The sequence below is a fragment of the Bidens hawaiensis genome, unplaced genomic scaffold (genome assembly GCF_021521415.1).
Source record: "Bidens hawaiensis isolate Kalapana, Puna unplaced genomic scaffold, B.hawaiensis_p1.1 tig00015232_1, whole genome shotgun sequence".
Lineage (NCBI taxonomy): Eukaryota > Viridiplantae > Streptophyta > Magnoliopsida > Asterales > Asteraceae > Bidens > Bidens hawaiensis.
Window position 1 is genome coordinate 100,717 of NW_027492355.1, and position 12,369 is coordinate 113,085.

Sequence of the window (12,369 nt, forward strand, 5' to 3'; positions counted from 1 at the left end):
AACGAGCCACGGAAAGCTCTAGGGACATTTCATTGATCCGATTTTTTCGTAGGGTCATAAAGTTTTCGATGGAGGTATCCAGGACCGAAAATATGGTCAGATTCGGTGAATAGCCCCATACTCAGTTTTTTCGGGCTTACGGTGAACATACCCCTTTGGCCGTTGTAGCAAAATTTCGAACGGGTAACGGGAAAGCTATAGGGACATTTTATTGATCCGAGTCTTTCGTGTGGTCATAAAATATTTGATGGTGGTCTTCAGGAACGAAAATATGGTCAGATTCGGTGAATAGCCCCATACTCAGTATTTTCGGGCTGATGGTGACACTACCCTATTGGCCATAGTAGCAAAATTTCGAACGGCCACGGGAAAGCTATAGGGACATTTTATTGATCCGATTCTTTCGTAAGGTCATAAAATATTCTATGAAGGTATCCAGGTCCGAAAATATGGTCAGATTTGGTGAATAGCCCCATACTCAGTTTTTTCGGGCTGACGGTGAACATACCCCTTTGGTCTAAGTAGCAAAATTTCGAACGGGCCACGGGAAAGCTTTTGGGACATTTCATTGATCCTATTCTTTCGTATGTTCATAAAATATTCAATGGATGTCTCCAGGACCGAAAACATTGTCAGATTCGGTGAATAGCGCCATGCACAGTTTTTTCTGGTTGACGGTGAACATACCCCTTTGGCCGTAGTAGCAAAATTTCGAACGGGCCACGGGAAAACCTTAGGGACATCTCATTGATCCGATTCTTTCTTTGGGTGATAAAAATATTCGATGTCGGTCTCCAGGACCGAAAATACGGTCAGATTCGATGAATAGCCCCATACTCAGTTTTTTTGGGCTGACGGTGAACATATCCCTTTGGCTGCAGTAGCAAAATTTCGAACGGGCCATGGGAAAGCTTTAAGGATATTTCGTTGATCCGATTCTTTCGTAGGATTATAAAATATTCGATTGAGGTATCTAGGACCGAAAATATTTTAAGATTCGGTGAATAGCCCCGTACTTAGTTTTTTCGGGCTGACGTTGAACATACCCCTTTGGCCGCAGTAGCAAAATTACGAACGGGCCACGAGAAAGCTTTAAGGACATTTCATTGATCAGGTTCTTTCGTTGGGTCATAAAATATTTGATGGAGGTCTCCAGGACCGAAATTATGGTCAGATTTGATGAATAGCCCCAGGTTTTGAATACAATAATTTCAGGTATTGTAAAACCATAATTACGGATATTTTTTTTCAGGTATTTTTCGAGCATAGATTGAGTTTTTTAAGAGGTTGCAATTTTTTGGGTACTTTTTGAGTAATTTCGGGTAAAGATCGGGTATTTGAAAAAGATCGGGTTTTTGAAAACCCCGATTTCTGGTATTAGAAAAACTCGGTTCCGGTAGTTTATATGCTTAAGATATTACCGGGTTCAAATCAGGTACTATCTGTGCCTTACGGGTAAGGTCAAGTTCGATTTCAGGTAGTAAAAACCTGAGTATCACATGTTCCGGGTTCGGGTTTTATGTGTATCTCTAATTAGAGGTGCACAACTCAAGGCTTTTTTTTAGAAACTGGTTTCCGGCTATGTTCAGATTTTTGATCGTTTTGTGCAAGTTTTAGCGGATTTTGGTCCAATCAGCACTATGTTTTGATCGGGCAAAGATGGAATCGGTTTCGGGTTCAGTTGCAATTTCTCTGAGGATCTGAATCTTGGTTTGTACCCACGAATTGGGTAGGATTGGTCATTTACACCGGGTCAGGTCCGAACATGACTATCAAAGTTTATTAAACTGAAATTACACCATTGATCCATTCAACATTGTGGCACCTAGATCTATTCTTGATCCACCATAAACTTAGTATAAATGGAAAGGTTTAAGTTAGTTTAATGATGTGAATAGGAGGTTTTGATCTCAAACACATGCCATATTGACATTGCGTAGATGAGCCAAGGTGTCCCAACAACCTAACTCGAGTGGCACTAGTGAATAAAAGCTACATGAAAAGGTGCAAAATGACGTGTAGTGTGTCGTGAGCGTTAATGGAGTAATCATGCGTGCACTCATGGACCTTTGGCCAATAGTTTTCTTCAATATCAGCTTTTCTCTAATTTTGAAGTGGCAACAACTCTCTAAGATATGTGGTAACCGTCTATGGCTTGTTTTTATAATGACGAAGATTATATAAACTTACCCCTTTTGACAAAATTGAAGAAGGATCACTAATGTAAAAGGTTTGTGAACTTTTTGTCTTGCTTTGGATGTTTCATTGCTCAATGATCTTGTGATGCAAAGTTGATTATACAAATCCAAGAAAGTAATAACTGCGGGTATGCTATTTCTTTAAATAGGTGAAATAGAAATATATCGAAAATATGCACAACCTTTAACGAGAAAATGAACTGTGCATAGATCACAAAGGATCCATACATTTGTTTTTCTTTCAAAGTTGATGTTGAAACTCGTTTTCCTTTCGTTATCATGATACAAACGCTGAAACAAAAAAACACGTGTGTATGTTTTAACATGACAAAGTGAACAGAAACCAAAGTGTAACGTCTTATTTTCCGGTAAATTTTTAGTTATTAACTACTTTTGATGTGAAAACTAATAGTAGTAAAAGAACCTTTGAGGTTTGAGTGAAACTTTGCTTTGATAAAGTTATCATTAGTAAAATAGGGGGGCTATTGGTGGCTAAAAATAAAGCTAATTTAAATTGGTCTAACAAATGGGAAGCCGGCCCACATATGTTCCCACGTTTTAAGATGCCTGAATATACTGAAAACTAAAAAAAACATGTATATTTAAGAAGGTTATATACGTATGATAAAACCACGAGAATCAAACATACTATTGTGCGGTTATTTCAACACTCAACATATTATAACACGTCGGGATTAACAATATGTTAAGAATTATTGCAAAAACTACATAATACATGGAAGATAATCAAAGTAGCGTGTATTTATTATTTTTATGTTTTATACTTGAAAAAAACCATAAATTTTAATATTAATAGGATTTCATAGTAAATTCTATAAAAAAACCATTATTTGCTATTTTATATAAGATAACCAAGTAGCGTCCTCCGGAGTATGACAAAGCAAGATACTCGGACGGGCACAAAACTAGGCGTTTATACAAGACATCAGGGCCTATACACCTCGTATATAGCTATTCGTGTCATATAGGCGTAGGTAATAAAATAGGTCTGACACCTCTGCACCTATACAACTCTTATTAGGGGTGTGCACAAAACCGAATAAACCAAACCAAAACCGATAAAACCAAACCAAAACCGAAAAAACCAAAAAAACCAAACCGAAAAAACCTAACTGAATTAAAAACCGGCGGTTCGGTTTTGAACTTTTTCAAAAACCGAAATATTGGTTTTGGTTCGGTTTTTTATATTGTAAAGAACCAAAAAAAACATAACTGAACCGAAATAACCAAAAATTAAAACCAAGCATCTAAAACCGAAAAACCGAAAAAGTTTGCCCAAAAAGTTTTGTCTCAATTATCCGCATCTAAAACCGAACGAACCCAAAAACAGAAAACCGAAAAAATCGAAACCTAACGGTTTAAAAAATCATAAAACCAAAAGTTTGGTTTTTGGTTCGGTTTTAGTAAAAAACCGCACCGAACCGCACCACGCACACCCCTAACTCATATAGGCCTTGACAGGCTGGTGTTTGTGAAATGGGGCTTGTAAACTTGAATCAGATTGAAATAAACACTTTTCAAACACCCTAAAGTATGACTATCAGCAACTGTATCATCCAAACACTTACCGCTTATCTGCTTAAAACTCGCCATATATTTTTAAAAAAATCGGCCGGCTTTAACTTTTTTATCAAGTTTTTATAAACATGTTACACTTTTTGTCCCAAATTCAAACAGAGCATAAACAACAGAGCAATATCTCAAACTCCAAACCATGAGTATATAAAATAAAACAACAAACAACATTGTCTAAAAAACCAAAAACCAAAAACCATAATTCATGTCTAAAAAGATAAAACACCTCTATAAGCTATAGCATAAATATATCCAGCTGACAGAATATACTACTAATAAGCAAAACCATACCTGTCTCTGATAACGGGAGATCATAACTCGACTTACTTTAGCTAAAACTTTAAAGATGCATTAACTAGATTATCCTTATCCACTGTTACTTATTATTGATATCGTCTTTAATATTATCTCTAAACCAGATTCAAAGCGCAGGCTTCACGGCTTTCTTTTGACTATTTGACCACGAGAACTCTCACCCTTGCGCACCAGATCCTCAGCGTTTATCATCCACGGATTGTCCGGTCCAGGCGAACTGATATCTGCGGGGTTCTGGTTCAAAACGCACACATCAGTGTTGACCGGGTCAAGCCTCGGTCCGAGGGTGCGGTTAGCCACTGTGTTTCGGCCTTCACCCGCCTGCCACGGGAAAGGAAACACAACTGAATCCACCGGTTGGAAACCGCCCGAAACCAACGACGCACCTCTTGACCTCACCTCCGGTTGTTTATGAAAAACTTGTTGACCATGACTAGAGGCGGTCAAATTAGCATTTTGACTGGGTCGAAGCACGCTAGTATGCGAGGTTCCGATTGGATTGACGAACGGGCTAGTTCTTTCGGTCACGGTTGAGCCGCCATGACTAAAGCAAGAAGAATTTGGTCTCGGTTTCGGTTTCGTTACGCCTGTTTGACCAGTCAAACTGAAAGGCTGATGGCTTAACTTCCCTGCATCCATTAAGCTTAGCAGCTGCATTGCGAGTATGGCTTCATTTGAATACGAAGAATCAAACGCACACATACGGTTTCGGTTCACATCTAAAGATTCAAAATTGTTTTGCTCTTCCGCCACAAGATTTAGATCCAAATTCATCATGTTCTTTCCCTTATCTTTTTCCGAGTACTTTGCATACGCCTGACCAAACGGCATACCGCCTGCTTCATGCTGACACGTATTACTGTTGTACTTATTCAAACCTTCAAGCACCTGCATATTATTAGGATTATAAAGATGAGTTTGAGGCCTTTTACCGTTCCCATTCAACGCATAATGATAACGCGAATCATAATCATAATCATAACGTCTCTGAGGGCCTGCATCCAACATCCAAGCGCCATTAAACGGCTTCTTCTGATTCATTGTGAAATTCGAGACTCGGTCTTGATGGAAGAATCCGCGAGGTGGACTTCGACCCACGTTCTCGCCCGGTCTTATCATGTTGAGATATTCAGGATGCGAAGGTGTCGTTTGCCCGTTCATAGGTTTGTGAAAACCGGACATTGTCCCGTTCTTGTTAGCTTCAGATAAACTCCTCTCGAATTGATTTCTCGCCATAAGCTCGATTACTTCCCGTTCATCCGATCTCCCAATCGAAAACATATTTTCTTGTCTTTGACGATTATTATTATTAGGCCTTGTGAATTCAGAGTACCCTCCAACTCCAGTATTGTTCCTATTGTAAGGATCAGAAAAATCCTATAAAATAACAACTAACGCAAGATTAATCACATAACAACTCATTAATAACGTTAAGCGCAAAATTAAATATAACAGTACCAGTTTCTGATGCCCCGAGCAACCGCCATACGAAACTGTTCTATCCAACAACCTCATCGAATCTGGTTGAATCCTAGGCGTAAAGTTACTCGTTTCCGACGAGAAAAAACCGGGCTTTCTGCTGAAATCTTGGTTCGACGGGCGATTCAGAGCGGACAGTTGAGACCGAAGGTTGGATTGCGGATCATAATTTAGAGAAAGATCAAGCCCAAGCCCAAGCCCCGTACCTGCACCGGCCCGACTCTCATCCTGCATCCTCCTTGAATCCTCGACGAAAAACTTACTTTTAATCGGGTTGCTCGGTGGTATCTTCTTTGAAGGGTTGACTCTCTTGTCTGACTTTAGCGAGTTCATGAAGTTCGAGTACGGTTCTGTTCCTCTGCTTCTCGGCGCACTGTAAGTAAGAGGAGCCCGGTTTTCTGTTCTTCCCATATCACTGAATATTGACCGCCACGCTGTCATTGGATCGCTTCCGATTCTACCGTGAACTGAACTCCTCTGCGCCCCGGTTTTGTTCCACTCGTATCTGTTAATACTTTCTTCAAACTCACGACCGCCTGGATTTCTAGAAGGTTCCGTCACGTTGGTTTCTGGAACCGGAACCGCAACCGCCTTTGAAGACTTTGACCTTTTAGGATCACGACGATCATCATCATCGTGATGTCGATCATTATCATTGTCATGATCATGGAGCGTTTTTCGTTTAATCCGAGGAGGCGATGAAGGCGAGTCGTCCTTCGGTTGCTGATTTTCGGTATTTCCACATAATAATTCCTTCAGTAAACGAACTTTTCGAGCCTTTCGTTTTGGAAGTCCGTTTTGGTAATTATCAATCTCTTGACCAGGTTCAAGAGGTTGACTTATGGTCTCGTTGCCTTGGGAATTATCGTGATCGATCAACTCATTGATCACTAGTTTACCAGCAGTACTGTCGGTTATACAAAGTCGAGTCGGTTCTTGACGAACGTTGACTCGATCGGTCAATTCTTCAGAAGTTTGACTTTCATCAGCTTCTAAGTCAACAACCATGGCATCATCAACAGCTTTACTACCTATTAAAAAAATTAATTAAAACCAAAATTGGTGAATTTAAATAAATTTAAAAATTACGACTTGTTAAAATGTAAATTACCTGAAGTGCCCTCACCGAAAGGAACAAATGGCGCTCGGTAAATATCTTGTCGAGGATGCGGCCAAGCAGGAGGTGAGAATGCACAGTGATCAACTGAGATTAAAGCGGTCTCAGTTGAGGCATTTGCAACTTCATTATTATTCTGCAAGCACTTTTTGCAACGCCAATATCTAAAGTTTGGGACTTCCATCGGTGGCAGTTCAGTGAAAGGTAACACGCTACTGTTAACCCTTTCACGCATTCCAGCAACATAACCTCTGCGTTGACCAAATATAAAGGTCAAATAGACAGTTAGATAATCTTATATACGCATGCTAAAGAAATGGATAATCGACAGTTGAATAGATAAAACATTAAGCCTGAAACTAAATATAATTCAAAAAAATAATAATAATAACATATATGCTATTTGCAAAAAGAATTAGATAAGTGCCGCTAACCGAAAGGATCATAGACAGTTTACTAAATATTGCATGGTAAAAGGAGTACGAATTCACATCAAGCAAACCTATTCAAATTATAGATAAACAGATGAATATAACTAGCTAGCTAGTGATTGTGCAAAGAATATTTATCCATGTTAACAATGTCTAACATGCATAAAAAAACATAAAAGAAAACATTTGTTATCAACATCTCCAAAACATGCGCGAATATTACTCCTAGACATTTACTTGCAGCAGCCTTATAACTTGTTGATATTATAATTTCATTCACAATAATATGTCTACTCAAGAAACCATTCAACCTTGTGCATATAACTAACTAGCTAGTGATCGTAGAAAATAGTACTATTTCTATCAACTGTAGATAACAATGTATAACATACAAAATAAAGCATAAAAAGAAAGCATTTGTTATCAACATCTCTAAAAACATGCCTCAAGTATAATTAACTTATTGCAGCCTTATAATTTGTTGATATTCTAATTCCATTCACAATAAAATGTCTACTCGATAAACGTTTAAACAAAGCGAATGCAACAATAAAGATAGTTAATCGAATATTCACAACCAACAATTAATCTACTTCATAACATGCAATAAGAACCGAAACACTAAACCTTACCGTATTGAAAAATGTCTACACTTTGAGTCATCGTCCTTCTCCTTCCTAATACCAAGTTTGATACATAAGGAATCGATCTTCACAGTTGAGTAGCTGGAGTTAAATGCTGGGACAATGCCCCTCTCGTCATTTCCGTTCATGTCTAAAATACTACTGTAACAAGAGAAACATACATGTTTAGTTAAATTTTAACAAAAAATTATAATAAACACAAATCAAAATATAATAGCATATGATTATAAACAGTTTGACTTAATCTTTGATAAAAACATGCATGAAAAATTGCATTACAATACAAAGGACCAGCCTAAAAAATCAGAAGTAAAACTAGAGCCATGCATATAGACACTACACTGTGGTCACAGCTAAAATTAACCATCAGTCACATATAGCATAGATATATAGGAACAAACAGCTAAAAAAACTAATAAAAACACTGTGACATGACTGTTGTAAGACAATAACAGGAAGATATACCAAACAAATAATCTTAACTTTTACAAATCAAGAAATATAAACTCATAAACTTAATTACTTAACACAAAAATTCACATCATTTATTCATCATATGTTTTAAGTAACTTCATAATATGCAAGCTCAATGTGAACACACAAACACATTAATGCAGAAACTAATAATAAACAGTATCTTAAACATAATAAAAAGTTAAAAACCAGTTAATAGACTCAACTAAATTACACTAAACAGCTGCAAGTACATACATACACAATAGAAACAAAAATAAACAGAAATATAATAATAATAATATTAATAATAAGAGTGCAGCATTAATCCAACTGATCCTATCACGTGTAGAACAACAACACCTATAAAGCATACATTTTTTGTAACCCTATTAGATAAGGAAACTATATCATAAAGATTCACAAAATTTAACATAAAAATTTGATTTTTAAATTATTAAACAAATAAATAAACATAAATATAAACATAGAGTCATAAACTGATAAACATAAACAAACCCTAGTATACAGTAAGCTAGAAGAAAAAAAGTCAACAAGTCAACCCATCTATTAGGGTTTTCGTTATACCCAGCCGCACCCACTAAAAAAAGTAAATAAATAAAAAATACAAAAAAATAAATAAATAATAATAATAATAATAAAACCTGTACAGTTATCAAGAAAACCCCAAATTCAAACCCATCCAATTAACCCCAAATTGACAACCGATTTAGGTTTACAACAACACACCAATCAAATCAATAATAACATATAAACAAAACCAATAATAATAATAATAACACAAATCCATCATCATAAACTGAAGACCCAGATCATAAACATAACAATAATAACCAAAAGCAAACCCAGATCTGAAACCAACCAGTTTCTTCAATACTCAACGAAAATGAATAAAACAAGATTCATTAGATCAAGAATTGTATACCGATTATAAAAATCGAAGCTTTACTTACCGATTTGAAATGGGTGTTGAGTATTAAGCCCGCGAATGTTCCGAAAACCCTAGTCGTCACACTTTAGGTTTCCACGAAATGTAGAGAGAGAAAGCATAAAAATCAAGTGAGAGAATATGAAAATGCGTGTGTGGGTTTCTAGAGAGTAATAATAATAATAACTGTTTGTGATATTAATGTGTATATATATATGTGAGTGGTAGGTGGGTGTATATGTATATATCATATATGTTAAACCCTAATTGACTCCACGCGCACGAGACATGTTTTGTCATTGGTCTTGTCGGATAGTCCAAAAGAGCCAAAGCACTTATCTTAAATGTGATTGGTGCGTGGGTCACACGCACTCTTGAATGAGTGTGTAATGGTTATAGACTTATAGTCTTATAGGCTTTATTAATTTTTTTAATGTATTGATTGTGAAACCAATTTTCTTGGTTTTAGATTTTTGGGAAGGGTAAAACCGGTATAATGGAGGATTGTTAGGGGATAAGTATTATAACTATTAAGTGAATTAGGGTTTGATTATTATTGTGTTCACTACGTATTTTTTTAATAATTTTTATTTAATTAATAAGTTGATACATTTTTATGCAAAAAATTAGAGATTGTAAATATGTAAATATATTAAATATTGATTATTGAAGTTTAAAAGGAGTCATTTATGTTAAATAATGAAATTCATTCACAACTGAATTTTTTTATTGGTACGTGTATTTCACGGTTTTTAGAATGCGCGTGCGATAGTCGTATACCTCAACTGCTTTTATTGTTTTAGAGCTTTTGGAAGGTGGGCAGATCGGGTATAATGGAAAACTGTTAAAAGTAGGAAGAAAAATTAAAATAATTGGGGTCTGATATTTGTTAAAAAATTAATTAGTTATTTAATTATTCATTAATGCGCTAATACGTTTTTTTTGGTAATGATTAATGAATTGAAAAAAAGCAAAAAATTAAAGTGGTAAAAGTTAATTATTAATTACTGATATATAAAATGAATTCATGATCTATTGATCTAGTGGTATGATATCTCTTTTATAAAATTAGGTGGTGAGTACATATTCTCACATATTTTGAAACTATTAAGATCAAGGGAATGGGTGTTACATTTTAGGTTTAGTAACAAGGGTCAGTGATTGTGTAAGACATATAATTTGTTACTTGCATTCAATAACTTAGAAGAGTTCTTAAACTTAAATTATAATTAGGTTAATTTACATGTATAATATAGCGAATTTGTTTTAGGCGCTTGCCAGTATAGTTTTTAAAAGTTTAAGTTTTGCATTTTATAATGGGGTAGCGCCGCAACTTTTTACGCCATTGCCTTCTGTTTCGGTGTAATCATCAAAAGTTAAAATTATTACATTAAAACTAAAATAAATAAAACAAATTAAGTGTAATTTGATCATTACCAAATTGTCAATTATTTATTTATTTGTTTAATAATGATTAATGCATTTTATAATGAATTAGAGAAAAACAAAAAATTAAAGTTGTAATAATTAAGTATTAATTATTGATATTTAAAAGGGGGCATTTATATTAAAACAATAAAATATTTGCACAATTTGGTGATTCGACGAATCTCATGGTCATAAAGTCGGTCATAGTGACCGGTTTCATATATGTTTAAACTTTTAATTGGTCACTCAAAAAAAATATGCACAATTCTTAGTGATTTGACGTATCTGGTGGTCATAAAGTCGGTCATAATGACTGTTTTCATATATGTAAAAAATTTTAGTTTGTCATTTTAAAAAAATGCATCATTTTGATCAGATCAAAACAATGAATGTTACATTTTAGGTTTGATAATAAGGTTAGTGATTGTGTAAGATATATAATTTGATAATACTTGCATTTAATATGTTTGAAGAGTATGTAACTTTCAATAATAATTAGGTTTACATGTATAATAATAACGGGAAGGTTCATGTACATTTTGATCTTAACATGAGTACGTAGGAAATAATGTCAATTTATTTAAAAATACGAACGTAAGAAACAATACCAACTACAATACCAATCTACCTAAACAATGACTTATAATAACAAAGAAAAAAACCTAAAAACTACAACAAAAGAATCAAAATCAATCAAAATCAAGAACAAAATAATAACAGCATATACCAACAAATACTTATAACAGCAAAAGAAAACATCTAATAATAACAACAAAATATAAATAAACAAATACTTATAACGTCTCATAATCGAAAATTAGCAAATACGAACAAAAAAGAGCAACAAACACCTATAAAAATAAACCTAATCATAACAACAAATTAGTTCTCACCATTTTCATGTTAAGAATAAAATTTATTTTGATCATGTTTCTAATAATAACAACTCAACATGAGATTCTAACTTGGAACAGAAGTATACATCGTCAATTTTAAAACTGCGAGATCAAGGCAATGAACTTTACATTTTAGGTTTGGTAATAAAGGTTAGCAATTTTTAAGATATGCCATTCAATAAAAAGATATAATTTAATACTTGCATTTAATAACTTGAAGAATATTTATACTTAAAATAATTTATAGTTTTACATTTTTGTAACAGCTTTATAGGTTTACGTACATTTCATAATAATAATAATAATAATAATAATAATAATAATAATAATAATAACAACAACAACAACAAATAAACAATTCTAATTTAGAACAAAACTATACCAAGCGAACACAAATACTTCGTAATATTCATACCAAAAGTCATTACTAGGGTTTGTCATTAGTGGTTATAGGACAGCAGCGCCCCCCCCCCCCCCCCTTGAAACATTAACTATATGGAAAAATAAATTATTGTGATCATCTTATTATTGATAACGACTACTTTGGGATTAATAAAAATATATGGTATTGCCTATAACATAACATTGTTGAGATGTAGGTTCGATTCCTTCTTTGACCGGTTTAACAGATATCTGGATGAATGGACGAATCAATGTATTAACTTTGTGTTCAAACTCGACCAGTGCAGGCTCAACCTCTTTGGTGGCCTAAAATGATATATAAAGACAAGGCGTTATTTTTAAAAAATATATCTTGCTTTTATTTCAAATAATCAAGTTTTTGTTATCATTTTTGAAAATATATAAGTAATGCAGTTCCTCACACCTTTTTAGACCTAATTCAGTTTACCCGTTGCGCAAAT

General features: G+C 34.5%; 1 pseudogene across 1 annotated transcript; it reads right to left on the reverse strand.

The window, feature by feature from the left end:
• Positions 1-4,215: 4,215 nt before the first annotated feature.
• LOC143548709 (uncharacterized) lies at positions 4,216-9,362 on the reverse strand (annotated as a pseudogene). The gene is made up of 5 exons (XR_013138002.1): positions 9,208-9,362; positions 7,769-7,921; positions 6,700-6,956; positions 5,568-6,619; positions 4,216-5,486 (listed from the first exon to the last, which is right to left on the reverse strand). The product of XR_013138002.1 is annotated as an uncharacterized LOC143548709 (transcript).
• Between the last annotated feature and the right edge of the window lie 3,007 nt (positions 9,363-12,369).